Here is a 17890-nt window from a genome sequence, read left to right as displayed (position 1 = left end):
AGCTCTGGTTCCGGCTGTTCACAACAAGACATCCTGAAAACCTGAAATGTTTTTCCTTTAAATACTCGTCCCTTTGTCCTCCAACCGCGTTGTAGTCATTGTTCTATCACAAAATGACATCCTTAGCCACCCTGTCACGCTAGCCGATAACCACAATTACCCCAAGTCCAGGCCACCATCGGTGCCTTCTAAATAGTCTCTGCTTTCTGTCTTGCCTCTGCGATCTTTTTAAAACACAAAATTATATCACTCCCTTGCTGGAAATGCACCATTTATTTTTCAGTGCAATTAAATACTTCTCAAACTCCTTATCCTAGCCTTACAAGTTTTCCACAGTCCCAAATTTACCTATTGCCATTGGTTAATGCCACGAAGATCTTTCAGATTAGACGTCTCTCCAGTGAGAAGCCTTTCGTGACTACACTGCCTCAAATAGTATCCTTCTCATTCTCTAGTATAGCACTTTTCTTTTATAGTACTTAACCACGGTACAAAAATGGGTTGTTTATGGTCTGTCCCCTCTACTAGATGAAAAATTAAGGCAGGGCTCACGTTTTAACTTTACTATGGTCCTCAGGTTGCAGCAAAGTACGTGGCACATAATAAGTGCTCAGTAAATATTTTCAAATGATCATAGTCCCAGCTCTGGTATGTATTAGTCTATTAGAGTGTGGTAGTACGGAAACAGCCAGCAGAGGGAGAATAAGTTTATGTATTATAGTAAATCTTGAATCAGCAATGATGCAACTCTTAAATAGTACAGAAAAACGTGGGAAAGATAGAGTGCATTTGATAGTCCTCCAGAACATTTCTGGAAGAACAAGAATGAGAACCCAGGTGATGTAACACTGAAGCCCACACTCTCAATCAGTACTCGGAAGGAAAGAAAATGTATTACCTACTACATATTTTTTGTCAAGAGAAAAAGTGCATTCAAGTAAACAAATACAATTTTAACTTCATTACATTCCATTTTCCACTTTAGTATCACACATTTTTGAGTTTAGGCCCGCTTCACATTCAAAGTTGATAGATTCTACTAAATCCTGTTTGATCATCTGAGGTTAAAATATAGAATATTGGTGACATGATGCATTTAAAGCCTGTGTATATAATTTTTTGTTGTTGAGGTGAAATTGACATAACAAAGTTAATCATTTTAAGTGGACAATTCAGCCGTATTTAGTACATTCACAATATTGTGCAAGCACTACCTCTATCTAGTTGTTGTAAAACATTTTCACCATCCCCAAGGGAAACCCTGTACCCATTAAGCAGTTGCTCCCTATTCCCTTCATTCATCAGCCATTGGCAAGCACAATCTGTGTTCTGTCTCTATGGATTTACTTATTCTATATATCTCGTGTATGGAATTATTCAATATATGACCTTTATGTCTGGCTTCTAATGTTTTTGAAGTTCATCCATGTTGTATCAGTTCATTCTTTTTTGTGATTGAATAATATTCCACTATGTGTAGGCCAGAATGTTTTTATCCATTCAGCCACTGATGGACTTTTAGGTTGTTTCCAACTTCTGACTATTATGAATAGTGCTGGTATGTTTGAATACCACTGTTTTCAGTTCTTTGGGGTATATACCTAAGGGTGGAATTGTTGAGTCATATGGTAATTATGTGTTTAACGCCTGGAGGAACTGCCAAATTATTTTTACAGCAGCTGACCCATATTACATTCCCACCAGCAACGTATGAGGGCTCCAATTTCTCTACATCCTAGCCAACACTTATTTCATTATTTTTTTCTTTTTAAATTATAGCCATCCTAGTGAGTGTGAAATGGTACCTCATTGTGGTTTTGATTTGCATTTCCCTTATGACTAATGATGTTGAACATCTTTTGTGTACTTGTTGGCCATTTGTGTATCGTTTTTGGAGAAATGTCTATTCCAGTCCTTTGCCCATTGTTATTGTTTTTTATTTTTTATTTTTTAGCTCTATTTATTTTTATTGAAGTAGTGGTAGTGAGTTGACATGAGGCAAAGAATAAAGTCCAGGACTACTGCTCAGTTTCCTTTTATTTAATGCATTTTTTAATTATGGTGAAAAACACATAACATTTACCATCTTAAATTTTAAGTATACAATTCAGTAGTGTTAATCATATTCACATTGTTGTGAAACAGATCTCCAGAACTTTTTCAGCTTGTAAAACTAGAACTCTATATCCATTAAAAACAGCTCCCTTTTCCCCCCCTCTCCCAGAACCTGATAACCACCCTTCTGCTTTCTTTTTCTATAAATTTGACTACTTTAGACACTTCATATAAATGGAATCATACAGTAGTAGTCTTTTTGTGATTGGCTGATTTCACTAGCATAATGTCGTCAGAGTTCATCCATGTTGTAGTATGTGACAGGATTTCCTTCCTTTTTAAGGCTGAATAATATTCCATTGTATCTAAATACCACATTTTGTTTATTCATTCGTGTGTTGATGAACATTTCAGACCAGCCACAACATTCCCTTAAGCCAAAACCTAATCCAGGGCAAGGCCCTAACTCTCCTCAATTCTATGAAGGCTGAGAGAGGTGAGGAGGCTGCAGAAGAAAAGTTCGAAGTTTGAGCAGAGGTTGATTCATGAGGTTTAAGAAAAAAAGCCATCCCATAAAGTAAATGTGCAAAGTGAAGCAGCAAGTGCTGATGGAGAAGCTGCAGCAAGTTATCCAGAAGAGCTAGCTATGATAATTAATGCAGGTGGCTACACGAAACAGCAGGTGTTCAATGTAGATAAAACAGTTTTATACTGGAAGAAGATGCCATAGAACTCTCATAGCTAGAGAGGAGAAGTTAATGCCTTGCTTCGAAGGCTTCACAGGGCAGGATCACTGTCTTTTTTTTTTAAAAATATACATACAATGAATGACGCTAACATTCATTTGATTAATGCCATCTTTTTTTTCCTTAATTTGGGAATATTGGGGAACAATGTGTTTTTCCAGGACCCATCAGCTCCAAGTCAAGTCGTTGTCCTTCAACCTAGTTGTGGGGGGCACAGCTCAGCTCCAAGTCCAGTTGCCGTTTTCAATCTTTAGTTGCAGGGGGTGCAGCCCACCATCCCATGCGGGAGTCAAACCAGCAACCTTGTTGAGAGCTAGCACTCTAACCACCTGAGCCATCCGGCCACCCCAGGCTCACTGTCTTGTTAGATCCTAATGCAGCTGGTGATTTTAAGTAGAAGCCAATGTTTATTTACCATTCCAAAGGTCCTAGGGCCCTTAAGAATTATGCTTAATCTGCTCTGCCTGTGCTTTAGAAATGGAACAATAAAGCCTGAATGACAGCACATCTGTGTACAACATGGTTTAGTGAGTATTTTAGGCCAACTGTTGAGACCTACTGCTCAGAGAAAAAGATTCATTTCAAAATATTACTGCTCATTGACAATGCACCTGGTCATCCAAGAACTCTGATGGAGATGTATTGTGAGAAAAATGTCATTTTCATGCCTGCTAACACAGCCATTCTGCAGCTCATAGATCAAGGAATAATTTCAACATTCAAGTCTTATTATTTAATAAATACATTTCATAAAGCTGTAGCTGCCATAGATAGTGATTCCTCTGATGTTATCTTGGCAAGTAAATTGAAAACCTTCTGGAAAGGATTCACTATTTTAGATGCCATTAAGAACATTTGGATTGAACACAGCACCTTGAGCTGAGCTGCCGCTGAACTCCCGAATGACTCGGTTGGAGCACATCCTCTTGACCACAAGGTTGCCAGTTAGATTCCTCGACTCTCACAAGGGATGGTGGGCTGAGCCCCCTGCAACTAGCAATGGCAACTGGACCTGGAGCTGAGCTGCGCCCTCCACAACTAAGATTGAAAGAACAACTTGACTTGGAAAAAAGTCCTGGAAGTACACACTGTTCCCCAATAAAGTCCTGTTCCCTTTCTCCAATAAAATCTTTAAAAGAAAAAAAAAAAGAACATTTGTGAACCATGGGAAGAGGTCAAAATATCAATATTAACAGGAGTTTAGAAGAAGCTGATTCCAACCCTCATGGATGACTTTGAGAGGTTCAAGACTTCAGTGGAGGAAGTAACGGCAGATGGGGTGGAAATAGCAAGAGAATTAGTGGGGCCTGAAGATGTGGCTGAACTGCTGCAATCTCATGATAAAATTTTAAAAGATGAGGACTTGTTTCTTTTGGGTGAAGAAAGAAAGTGGTTTCTTGAGATGGAATCTACTGGTGAAGATGCCGTGAAGAATGTTGAACTGACAACAAAGGATTTAGGATATTACATAAACGTAGTTGATAAAGCAGAAGCAGGATTTGAGAGGATTGACTCCAATTTTGGAAGTTCTACTGTGGCTAAAATGCTATCAAACAGCAGCATCACATGCTACAGAGAAATCACAGGTGAAAGAAGAGTCAATCAATGCAGCAAATTTCATTGTCTTATTTTAAGAAACTGCCACAACCACCCCAACCATCTGCAACCACCTCCCTGAGCAGTCAGCAGCCATCAACATTGCGGCAAGAGCCACCACCAGCAAAAAAGATTATGACTCACTGAAGGCTCAGATGATGGTTGGCATTTTTCAGCAATATTTTTAAATTAAGGTACACACATTATTATTTTTTTAGACGCGACATTATTGCACACTCAATTAGACTATGGTGTAGTGGAAACATAACTTTTATATGCACTGGTAAATCCAAAATATCCATGTGACTCACTTTACGGCGATGTTCACTTGATTGTGGAACCGAAACCACAGTATCTCTGAGGTCTGCCTGTTCTTGAAATCATCTCTAGATCTCTTATAATACCTAACTGTCTTATAAAACACTATGTAAATAGTTGTTATACTCTATTTAGGGAACAATGACAAGAAGAAAAAGTCTGTCCATCTTCATTCAGTACAGACACCGCCATGTAGGCCTAACTACATAGTACACGTAGCAGCAACCTAACACCGTTTTTTGAATATTTTTGATCTGCAGTTAGTCGAATCTGTGGATGCAGAACCCACAGATACAGAGGGCCGACTATATATTACATTTTGTGGTTTTCCTTTTTATTCTTTTAATTTATTAAAAAAAATATTTACATTTACATAGAAATCAAATCTTTAGGTATACTCAAAGTGGTAACGTCAGTGAGATGGCTGCGTAAAATGTCCCTTGCTCAGACTCCCCCCGACCCCCACCAACAACTGGCATCCGTCCAGGGACAGAAGTACCTTTGTGGGAACTTTGGGATCCAGGTAGATTGTGAAACCGCTGTGCAATCCAAGACTGAGGAGAGCCGTTCTGAGAAAGCAGGTCCCCACCCGGGCTACTGACTCGCCAACCACGGCTGAGGCTGCAGACCCAGAAACAGTTCCGTACCCCTGAGGACTCAGCAACAGTGGCATTTGGCTTTGGTTCTGTCACCAGCACAATGTGATAGGGGATCCAGGAGTCACGTCTACCTGTGCATTGGGTAATAGGCATACAGACCTTGGTCCTGGCTATGGACCCTGAAGTGGCACACGAACTGGCTCCAGCCACTCAGGTGTGACCCAGGAGCCCCTGGAAGAAAGCCTGCGAAACTTGGTCAAACTAGATTTTGAAACAGCCCTGTAATGGCTCCAGCCCATCCCAGCTACAATCTGTGAACAGTCCTGCTGGCACAAGGGCGGGCAGGAAACGCTCCTGTCTGTGCCCTGGACATCCTGAAAGGGGCCTACACTTGGCTCAGGCCCCTCTAGCCATGGCCATGGAGCAGTCCAGCCCACCCAGGGACCTGGCGGGGGGACATCCCAATCCATGCCTCCAGATCCGGGTCTGAAGACCTCAGTGTTGGCTGTGAAACCTGAAACAGGCCTGGGCCTCAATGTTAGCCCTTCTCAGCCATAGTCCTGAAAACATTTATTTTCTCAGAGCCAGTCCTGCTCACTCAGGGGTCCATCCAATGACCAGATCCTCCCAGGGACCTGGTGGAAGCTACATCCACGTACCTGGTAATAGACTCGCTGTCTGAGGACCCTGCTGTGAAACCTGAAGTGAACCCTTGTCCCAGCACCACCCTTTCGAACACGGTACCGGAGGCAGTTCCATACTACTAGGGACCAGACAGGATGCATGCCAGCCCAGGCCCCTGGTAACAAGCCCACCGACAATGGACTCCACTGCAGACCCAGTAACATCCTCATTACTGACTCAAACCTAACAAGACTGATTCCGGAGCCATCCCATTAGCCTGGGGAACTAACAGATATCTGCACGCCACATTCAGTGCAGTATGATTCACAATAGCCAAGACATGGAAACAACCTAAGTGTCCAATCAATTGATGAATGGATAAAGAAAATGTGTACACATACAATGCAATATTATTCAACCATAGAAAGAAGGTAATTCTGCCATTTGAGACAACAAGGATGGACCTAGAAGGTATTATGCTAAGTGGAATAAGTCAGAGAAAGACACATACTGTGTCATCTCACATACATATGGAATCTTAAAAACATAGACACAGAGATTAGAATAGTGGCTGCCAGGGGCAGGGAGTGGGGGAAATGGGGAGATGTTTTGCACACACTGAGTGTGAAGGGTCTATGGGATATACAAGTGCAGACATCCAATAAGCTATTGGGTATACAGGTTTGGAAAATGAGTGTTTGACACAGTATAAGAGGTGGGCTTTGGGTGGGGGCCTGTCTTAATTTGCTAGAGCTCCCATAACAAAATGCCACAAACTGGGCGGCTAAATAGCAGACATGTATTTTCTTACATTTTGGAGCTAGAAGTCTTGAGACTAACATGCTGGTAGGACTGGGTTCTTTTGAGACTCTTCTTTGGCTTATAGATGGCCATCTGCCCTGTGTCTTCACGTGATTTTCCTGTATGTCTGTGTCCTAACCTCCTCTTCTTCTTCTTCTTTTTTTTTTTTTTTAAAGATTTTATTGGGGAAGGGGAACAGGACTTTATTGGGGAACAGTGTGTACTTCCAGGACTTTTTTCCAAGTCAAGTTGCTGTCCTTTCACTCTTAGTTGTGGAGGGTGCTGTTCAGCTTCAAGTTGTTGTCCTTTCAGTCTTAGTTGTGGAGGGTGCGGCTCAGCTCCAGGTCCAGTTGCCATTGCTAGTTGCAGGGGGTGCAGCCCACCATCCTTTGAGGGAGTCAAACCCGCCACCTTGTGGTTGAGAGCCCATGGGCCCATGTGGGAATCGAACTGGTAGCCTTCGGAGTTAGGAGCATGGAGTTCCAACAACCTGAGCCACCAGGCCGGCCCTAACCTCCTCTTCTTGAAAGGACATCAATCCTATTGGATTAGGGCCAACCGTAATAACCTCGTTTTAACTGAATTACCTCTTTAAAGACTCTATCTCCAAATACAGGTACATTCTGAAGTACTGGGGGTTAGGCTTTCAATATAAGAATTTGGGGGGAGGGGACCCAATTCAGCCTATAACAGGGCCCAAAGGTAGGGTCTCTCAACTACAAGGATCCTGACTAAACAGAACACATTTTTGTATCTAATAACATTAAGTATCTAATAACATCATAATAATCCCAGAGCAATCAGTAAAGGTAAAATTTTCCCTAACTTACTGGTAAATGAGTTTTTCAAGTGTGTTTGAAAAAGGGGATATTTTTCTGAAGGGAGGTATAAGTACAGAAAGGAAGAGAAGTAGTAAGAGGGGAAATGAGTTCGTGTGTTTTAGTAAGCTGTTTCATATTTGGCTGAAGTCAAGAAAACAAGAGAAAAGATCGTTTTAGGTAGAAAAAATGAAATTTCAAGGGCAATATCTATTTGTAGGAAGAAACTAATTTTAAAACATGCCACACTGTGTTTGGGAAAGGAAGTTAAAGAAATGAAGCTAGGAAAACTCCTTGGCATTATTTCTGGAACTGTATATAGGAGCAAGAATTACAATGGATTTCTCACCCCTTGGGTCAGGGACGAAGGGATGTTTTTGCAGTTGTGGAAAAAAGCTGTGGCATACATTTATGAAATATTTGGTAGTGGGCAGGAAGGAAAAGGGACAACAGGAAACGTGCAAGAATAAATCTGTTTTTGATCAGGTCAAGTCACCACATCAGGACAATCTTCTTTTTGTCCCATGTATTTTCATTCCTTGATGCTTTGTGACTTTGGACAACTTCCTTGCTCCCTCTGTGCCTTCGTTTCTCCATCTGTAAAATGGTGACAATACCTTCCTTATAGAGTTCTTGTCAGGGATAAATGAACTAATATGTGGAACAAGTTAAACAGTTATTGGTGCACAGTAGACTTTCAATGGATGCTAGCTCTTCTCATCGTTCCGACCACCATACATCACTGTCATTACCCATGTCTCTCTAACTCAGCTCGTGTCATTCTCACTGTAATGCCTGCTTTTCTCCTCTCTGTCTGCTTTACGTTGTGCTGCTTTTGGGAGTCTTTCCTTATTGTTCCAACCCAAGCTCACCTCACTGTACAAGGAGGAGAGGGAAACCTGCACTTGGCGCTGAGGTGTTCTGGATGGGTTCAGCCACGGGGTGGAGCTTCTCCGACACCATTTAACAAACGTGCTGAGCACCTACTTCATGTCAGGACCAGGTGAGGGACGGGAGACACACAAATGAATAGGGATGGTCCTTGCCTTCCGGGAATGTTTTACCCAATAGAGAAAGAAACATATAAGCAGACAAATAGAGATATGATGGAGGTATTTAAAAAGTATACGTGTAATACGTGTATAGCAAAAGGCATGAAACGATCTAAATGTCTGTATTATTCCCATCAGCCTAAAAAACATGCTGGAATATCTCCCATCTTAAAAAAATCGCATTTTGACCCCACCACCTTCTCCAGCTACCACTTTGCAAATCCCTACCCTCTTCCTTATTGCAAAGCTGTAATAACTGTGCTATACACTGAATGGCTGTGTCCTCCGAAAATGCCTTGAGTTGAAATTCTAACCCCCAAGGTGTATTAGGAGGTGGGCTTTGGGAGGAGATTAGGTCGTAAGGGTGACTCTCACCAGGGATTAGTGCCCTTGTAAAAGAGGCCCAAGAAAACTCCCGTGCCCTTTTCACCATGCAGTGAGAACATGGCCATTTATGAAGCAGTGGGCTCTTACCAGACCCTGAACCTGCCAGAGCCTTGATCTTGGACTTCATGACCATCAGAACTGTGAGAAGTAAATGTTGTTGTTAAGCTTCCCAGTCTATGGTATTTTTGGTATAATAGTCCAAATAGACTAAGATAAATTATTATACTTATTATTTCCACTACCTCACCTCATATTCTCTCCTCTTTTCTTAAAAATATGCTTAAAATTTCAAAAATTATGAAAAGGTATACAGCTTTCTCACTCTACCTTCCAGTTCCCCCTCTCATGCTGCATAGTTATCTAGAATTATTAGCTTCTTTGTTTATACATTCAGAGATTGTTTTGGTTGCTACAAATATATATATATATATTTAAATATAAATGGCAACATATTATATATGTCATGTTTTCCCTTGTATTTTCCCCTTAATAATACATCATGGGGAATTTTCTCATTTACTATGAGTACATGAAGAGCTTCCTCACTGTCTTTTATTGGTCTCCTCCCAGTGGACATTTGTTTCCAGTTATTTGCTGTTACAAAAAAACCTGTAATTATATGAATGACCCTGCATGTAAGTATGTCCCATGTCTGGAAGTAAAAATATAAGATAATAACTAGAGGTAGAAATGCCTGGTCTAAGTTTATATACATTTGTAATTTTGATAGATACTAATAAATTGCTCTCCATGGGGGGTTGTTCCAATTTACACGCCCACTACCGATGTCCGAGAGTACCCATTTTCCTAAAGTCTTGCCAAATGTTAACACACTGTAGGATTTTGTCGCTCTGATAGATGAAATAAATGTTATTTCAATGTAATTTATAGTTCTACTACTATGAGTTAAGCATCTTTTTATATATTCTTCTGTTGTATCTTTTACCAGTTTTTTTTCTGTTGGATTGTTAACACTTTTTATATAAAGAAAATTTGTCCTGCATAAAAGTTTCATATTTTTTGCCAATGCATGTCATTTTCTTTTTCATCCCTTCTTTTTTTCCTCCCTCCTTTCCTCTCTCCCTCAGTTCCTTCCTTCCTTCCTTCCTTCCTTCCTTCCTTCCTTCCTTCCTTCCTTCTTTCCTTCATTAACAGCTTTATTGAAATATAATTTATATACTATATAATTTATCCATTTAAAGTATACAATTCCATTTTTAAAAAAAATCTCAGAGTTGTACAACCATCACCACAATCTAATTAAAAAATTTTCATCACCCCTCAAAAGAAACCTCATACCCATTAGAAGTCATTCCCCATTCCCCCAAACTGCCCCATCAACCACGGCCCTAGGCAACCACTAATTGACTTCTGTCTCTATAGATTGGGCTATTATGGACATTTCATATCAATGGAATCACACAATATGTAGCTTTCGTAACTTGCTTCTTTCACTTTGTTCCCATTCTTTCTTAAACCCGCTTTAGTCATGATTGTGTCCCCACTTAAACTATCCTTTTTAAAAGGTCATTAACTATAGTCATCTTGCTCCGTCTTCTGTTTTTCCTCCTACCTCACTAGCTGTGCTTTTTTAGCTTCCTTTATGATTCCCTGCTTCTTGCCTCTTGACTCAGTCCTTGCCTCTTCTCTCTTTTGTCTGCATCCCCTCTTAGCCACCTGTAAGGTCCCATGGTATTGGAGAGACCACTAACTTGCTATAAAAATATGCTCCCATAGAATTTTGCTTCCAGGAATATGGACTAGATACATGTTTCCCATTCCTCCGCCTATGTACAACGAAAAGCCCCAGCCATTATATATAAAACAAGCATCCTAAACGTGGAGAGAAGCAGGCAGGCTGGCTAGAGACTCAGAATCTCAGTAACGACCTGGTGGTACGTTCCCTGGGTTTTCTTTTTGCCTCAGACAGCTGAGACTTGGAACTGAAGGAGGCAGCAACTCAGAATGCCAAGAGGCATCGACAAAAAATCCTCAACAATAGCCTGCTTTCTGTAGTTAGAGGAGCAGGAAAGGGGCCGCTTTAGCAAGACAGAAATTTCAGATAATAACGTTCTATTCCAGCCAAACACCACAGGAAAACAAACAAAAAATTTTGACCCAATCCCAACCACACAAGCGAAGGTTGACTGGAAACCTAGACTTCTATCCTTATGAGGCTGTAATGAGGTTTCCAAATAATCCTGCCAGGCAGTGTCTGAAAAGCCAAGTAGGGGGTTGATCTTTCATCCCAGCTGGCCAGTAATGAGACCACCCCTACCCCGTGCTGTCAGTGGAAACCACATGGAGAGTCTGGACTTCCACTCTCACCATTAATAAAGAGGAGTCCCCTCTCAGGTGTCAGTGCGGCAGTTTGGACATCTATCTCCACCTGGCAGAAATAAGGCAGTTATCTCTCCCCTCCCGTACCAAAGCAGCATCAGAGAAAGCCCACTATAACCTCTGTTTAAATAATATCAGAGCTGTATAACATAGTAATGAAAATGTCAAGGTTTCAATAGAAAACCACTCTGCATATCAAGAATGAGAAAGATCTCACACTGAGTGAAAAAAAGAAAACAGATGCAAAGATGGAGATCACAGAGATGTTAACACTACCTGGCAATGATTTTAAAACACATGATCAAAATGCTTCCATGAGCAATTAATATTTTGCTTGAAATACAAGAAAAATAAGACTTAGTAAAGAAAGTCTCAGAAAAGTAATATAAGCTATAAAGAATAGATATTTTAGAACTGAAAACTATAATAACCAAATAAAAAGCTCAGTGGATGGACTCAATAGTAGAATGAAGGGAGTAGATGAAAGAATCAGCGAACGGGAAGATAGAACAATAGAAATTACCTACCTAATCTGAACAACAGAGAAAATAGATTTCAAAAAAATGAGCAGGAGGGGCAGCCAGATGGCTCAGTTGGTTAGAGCGCGAGCTCTTAACAAGGTTGCCGGTTCAATTCCTGCATGGGATGGTGGGCTGCACCCCCTGCAACTAAAGATTGAAAACGGCAACTGGACTTGGAGCTGAGCTGCGCCCTCTACAACTAGACTGAAGGACAATGACATGACTTGGAACTGATGGGCTGGAAAAACACACTGTTCCCCATTATTCCCCCCCCACCAAAATGAACAGAGCCTAAGGGAACTGGAACATAAAAAAAAAAATCTAATATTTATGTTATTCATGTTATCAGAGTCCTGGAAGGAGAGGAGGAAAGCAGGCTGAAAAACTACTTGAAGAAAAAATGAGTGAAGACTTCCCAAATTTGGCAAGCGACAAATGTGCAGATTCAAGAAGCTGAGCAAACTCCAAACAGAATGAACCCAAAGAAATTCACATCAAGACACAATATAATTAAACTTCTGAAAACTGAAGACAAAGAAAAAACTCTTAAAAGCAGCCAGAGAAAAACAACATTTACTTATAGGAGAAAACAATTTGAATGACAGTGGTAGCCATGTGAGTGGAGCTGGGGGCAAGGGAAGTGGGAGGTAGGCAGCCCCCATTGAAGAAGCAGCAGAACACCCCAGAAAAAGAGGGGATGCTGTGACAGACAAACATGTCTACTCCACGCCATCCCTTCTCTTCAGGCAAATTGTAAGATACCGAGTTTCCAATTTATCTCCTGTGCGATCTTTACCCTTTTTTTCTTTCACATTTTAAATCTGTTTCTCTACCTGGGTGCCTTTTGCTTAGGCTCAAATTTGCTGAAGTCTCTCCTATACTAAAGGAATGTTCCGTAACCCTTCTTCAAGCTCCTGCCCAGTCTATGTACCTTTCTTCTCCAGCAAATAAATTTCATCAGTCCCTTCCTCACATTTTACCCCCACCAGCCGCCTCCCTCTTGATTCCCACTGCCTTCATGTCCCTAAGTTCTTTCTTGGTCCCTGAAAGGCCGAAGGCAGAGTGCAGGAAGCATGAGGTTTATAGGCCGTTGTGACGTGGCCCTTCCATTGGGAACGATGATGTTTCTGATGGAGCAGGGCAGACTTCCTCCCAACACATCGCAGGAACCAAAGAGCCCCGCCCCAAGGGACCCCCTGCATTGTGAGGCATGGCACTGACCAGTCCCTGACCTTTCTAGCTTCCTGGTTCCCGAGAGTCAGTGGCCACAGCACCACTTGGAACGCATCCAGGCTGCTCATAATCAGCTTGTTTACCAACAGCTCCCTTGGTGAAAGGGCCTAACAAGCAGAGGCCAGGGAGGGTGCCCTCTTAGACTGTTTGCCATAACCTCCCTGCTAGTCCTGTGCCGTGTGGAATGAAGGGGACAGGTAACAACCACAGGTTCCACCAGAACTGCTGCTTTAAGGGTTCCCACTGCTAAAGGTTGAGCCCTCAGCCCTCGCTCGCTAACCCGCCTTCTGGGTTCTTGGCTACATGGGTGCTTGTGGGGACACCGTAATTAATGAAGCGTTTTGCTTCTTTAGTTTTTAAAAAACTTTTTATTATGGAAAACTTTAAACTCCTACAAAGTAGAGAGGCTAGTTGAATGCGTTTAGCTTCAAAGGCTTTCCATTGTGGGAAATGGAAAGTGTTCCGGCTATACCCACAAAGCAACAGCATCCCCTGTTATTTCAAAGCAAACCACAGATAGTATATTTTGTCTGTAAATATTTCAGTATGTATCTCTAAACAACAATGCATTTTTTTGGGTTTATTTTTGGTTTTGGTCAAGTTTATTAAGGTATAATTTACATGCAGTAAAATTTACCTTTTAAGGTACAAGTCTGAGGTTTTATAAGCTCACTTAGTTATATAATCATCACAATCAGGAATAGAACAGCTCTGTCACCCCTCAAAACTCCCCCCTCTGCCCCTTGCAGGGAACTCCTTCTCCCACCTCCAAATTACATATTTTCTAAAAATAGGTCTATTTTCTATTCTTTAGTTTTACCTTTCCCAGACTGTCATAAAAATGGAATCTTAAACTACACATAGCCTTTTTTTTTTTTTTTTTTTTGAAGGAGGGTGCAGCTCACAGTGGCCCATGCAGGGATTGAACTGGCAACCTTAGTGTTATCAGCACCACACTCCAAAGGAGCTAACCGGCCACCCCACATATAGCCTTTTGAAGACTCCTGTTTTAAAACTTAATCATCATCCCATCATCATCTCCCCAATCAACAACTCCCCAATATCATTCAAATATCCAGTGTTTACATCTTCCTAATTGCCCTAAAAAGTATTTGTTTACACTTTGATTTAGGATCTAAACAAAGTCTGCACATTGCAATTGGTTACGTCTCTAGAGGAAATCTATAGCTTTCCTCGCCATCTTTTCTTTTAAGAAATTGTGTTGTTTGGCACGAAGAGTTTCCCTTAATTGGGATTTTATTGACTGTATTGACATGTCATTTTTTTTCTGTTCCCTCTAGCCTTGCTACCAAAATATGATTACTTCCTCTCTTGGGCTTCTCTTCTTCCTCCTTTCCTTTGTGGCAGCAGCAGTCTTGGCTTGGATTTGGTTTTTCAGGGAAGCAAAGTGTATAGTCCATAGTGAATTTGTCTCACCACACATTGGCTAAAACAGTGGGTCTCAAACTTGAGTTTGGGTCAGAATCACCTGGAGGACTTTTTAAGCCAGAGATTGTAGGACTCCACGCCCCGTTTCTGATTCAGTAAGTCTGGGATATGGACCTCGAATTCTGCATTTCTAACAAGTTTCTAGGTGATGCTAATGGCGCTGGCCTGGAAACCACAGTTGTTTTATTTCTACAGGTGCTTGCATTTTTTGTTTGTTTGTTTGTTTTTTACCTAAGGAAGAATTTGTGATTTGAGGATTTCCACTTGTGGAACTGGTTGCACTGGATATTTATCATCAGATATTTACTTAGACCAAATAGACACAGTTATAAACTCTGTAAAAATAGAAGATGCTGGCATCCTGACTTCCCTGCAAGGGTGGTTCTCAAAACCTGCTCTCTCATGGATCTGTATCACTGACTCATATTTAGACCAAAAGCATCACAAGCAAACTCATTGTCACAACACAGATGCCCTCCCTCTTCTCTCCTGTGACCCGCCCACCCCACCCCCATTCTCCCCAAATTCTGTTTACACCAGATAATCACATTTTGTATTAAACCATTAACAGTAGTCACTAAGGCATCATACTATTAATATAAATCAATTTCAAAATTAATGACCTAATGATAGGTCCCACTGTTAAATTACTAAGGTTATAGTCATTGAAAAAATGTTAACAATGGAGAGAGTCTATCAAAACAGAAAAATTTTAACACAGTGGCAAGACCAACAATGATGTCTTTGGAGAAATGTAACTTGCATCCTTTACTCACCAATGGCCTTTGGCTTGAGCACTCTCTGTGCAGTTGTAATTAGACGGAACCCAAGTGGTTGGCTTTGATTTTGAAACAGAATTGTCATTGACAATAAGAGTTCCTATGTAGGAGGAAAACTCCCCATCATTCTTTTAGTAGAACCTGGAGCAAAGGATGAATTCTATCCAATGAATTCCATATTTCATTGGTGCTAAAACTCACGTTGTTTTGCACTGTAATGTCTCTGAAGTCCTGATGCATCTTAACAATGGAGGGCATTTTATAATCACGGATGGCCAGATGGGGGTGGAGATGTGTTGTCACTGCCTGAACATGCACAAACTCAGTGGCTATTCCTGGGGGGATGACTTGACAACTGTAATCTCCACGTTTCTGTCAACAAATCATGTAAGGCCCATCTGGAAAAGAAACATGCCGTCTGTTGTCTGAAAACCTTCCCCTGACACCTTCAGGTAAGATCAAGGACCTGTCAGCATCAGAATATGGATAGTAGGTATCAGCGGCTTTGGAGGCAAACAGTAGTGGAGTATTCGTAAGACATACTGCCTCACCCACACCTGGTAATGAAGGACACCAACAGCTTTGAGTTAAAAATGATTTAGAAGAATAGAGGTTCTGAGTGTAAAGAGTTACAAGAATTCCTTAATGACTTTATTTTGCTTATATTGTCCTTTTTATGTTTGCACAAGAATGATGCATGAAAACAGTGTATGTCTAAGTCTAAAAGCTTCCACTCGATATTTTAAAATTCTAAATGATAAACAAACATTACAAATAGTTTAATTTGGAATTTTTAAATACCAGCTCTTAACCTTTTTGACCTGAAGACTCCTTTTATACTCTTAAAAAGTACCGAGGACCATAAAGAACTTTTGTTTATGTGGTAATATCTTTTGATATTTATGATAGTAGAAACTTAAAGACTCTGAATACCAAATACATAAACACATATTCCATTAGCTGTCAAAGAGATGTTGACATCACACAACACAGTTTCTGGAAAACTCCAGTGTATACTGGTGAAAGAAGGAGCAAAAACGGCAGATAATGTCAGTGTTAATAGGAAAAGTGTTTTGACCTTGTGCATCCCTTGAAAGGGAGACTACACTTTGAGAGCCACTGGCCTATAAAAAATGGTATGATTTACACCTTTAAGAGTTAATAATGGGGCCGGCCCGGTGGCTCAGGCGGTTAGAGCCCTGTGCTCCTAACTCCGAAGGCTGCCTGTTCGATTCCCACATGGGCCAGTGGCCTCTCAACCACAAGGTGGCGGGTTTGACTCCCTCAAGGGATGGAGGGCTGCGCCCCCTGCAACTAACAACGGCAACTGGACCTGGAACTGAGCTGCGCCCTCCACAACTAAGATTGAAAGGACAACAACTTGACTTGGAAAAAAGTCCTGGAAGTACACACTGTTCCCCAATAATGGAGTTAATAATGATATGGATATTTCCACTTATAATATTGGCAGGAGTAAAATCCTGACATGGAAAACTATTGCTACACAGTTGGTATAGCACTCTGAGACACTGATAAATTAGCTGATGTATTTTTCTTTTGCAGTCATGGGAAATATTTTCCCCCTCCCACTTAAGTGGCCAGCTCTCACTGGGTCTCCGGCAGGTTTGGGTAATTCTGACCTTAGGAGACGGTCCCAGTTTACCTAATGGAATTGGCTCTCTAGGAGGACTGGATAGAAGTGGGGACAAAGGGGAAAGGAGTGTGTTTGGCCCCCAGGGGAGAAAGCTGGATTTTCTGGACATTAGGAGTTGGGGCTTATAGCTCCTGCCAGTGATGGAGATTTGGGGACATGCAAATGGCTGGCAGGTGTCTGTGAAAGATGGACACTGGGTGCACAGCCAGGTTCCCACTGGACAGTCAAGCCAGAGAGAGGGCAGTCCCTGGGGAGCTGCTGGTCTTCAGGGTACCACACAGGCTTGAGAAAGGAGATCCTGGTGACAGCTACCACGGATTGCTGACCAGGATCTCTCGTGCCACTGCCACTGCCCTGACCTGGAATCCTACAACCCCCCAAGGAAGGAGGACCAGAGCTACTACCAAAAAAATATATATATATTTTGGCTTCCTCTAAGCTTCCTCTAAGAATTGCTTCCTCTAAGAATTGCTGGGACCAGATTAACTTTAATTTAGAAACTACAGAATAGTTACAGCAAAGCAAAGCAGTTATGAGAAGATCTGAGATTATCCTGACTTTGCTTTCTAGCAGGATCCCGTTGGGAGCACTAAATGAGCGATAACATGAAAGCTCTTCAAACACCGCCTGGCACATAATAAGTGCTACATATGTGTCATCATCTTTTGTACTTTGGATGTTCTGGAGATGTCATACCTGCCACACCACATCCTTCGTGGGCTGGATGGCTGAAGTACGTCCTCAGGTCTAATGGAAGACAAAGCCTAATGCTGGAGTCCAGGGGACCGAGGGCAGGAACGTATTTGAAATTGCATTGGTGCTCTATCCGGGAGTGGGCGGCAGAGGCTGCATGGTAGGGTCGTCGAGGCTGCCATTTCAGCCCCTAAGGTCTTCCTGCCTCAGCCCAGGGTACGAAGC

General features: G+C 41.6%; 1 pseudogene; it reads left to right on the top strand.

Moving 5' to 3' along the window:
- The first annotated feature begins 3993 nt into the window (after positions 1–3993).
- On the top strand, positions 3994–6081 carry LOC109457437 (tigger transposable element-derived protein 1; annotated as a pseudogene).
- Positions 6082–17890: the final 11809 nt, after the last annotated feature.

Source organism: Rhinolophus sinicus, linkage group LG04 (assembly GCF_036562045.2).
Source record: "Rhinolophus sinicus isolate RSC01 linkage group LG04, ASM3656204v1, whole genome shotgun sequence".
Taxonomy (NCBI): Eukaryota; Metazoa; Chordata; class Mammalia; order Chiroptera; family Rhinolophidae; genus Rhinolophus; species Rhinolophus sinicus.
The sequence above is the reverse complement of the archived record's forward strand: the minus strand, read 5'-3'. Positions and strand labels throughout refer to the sequence as shown.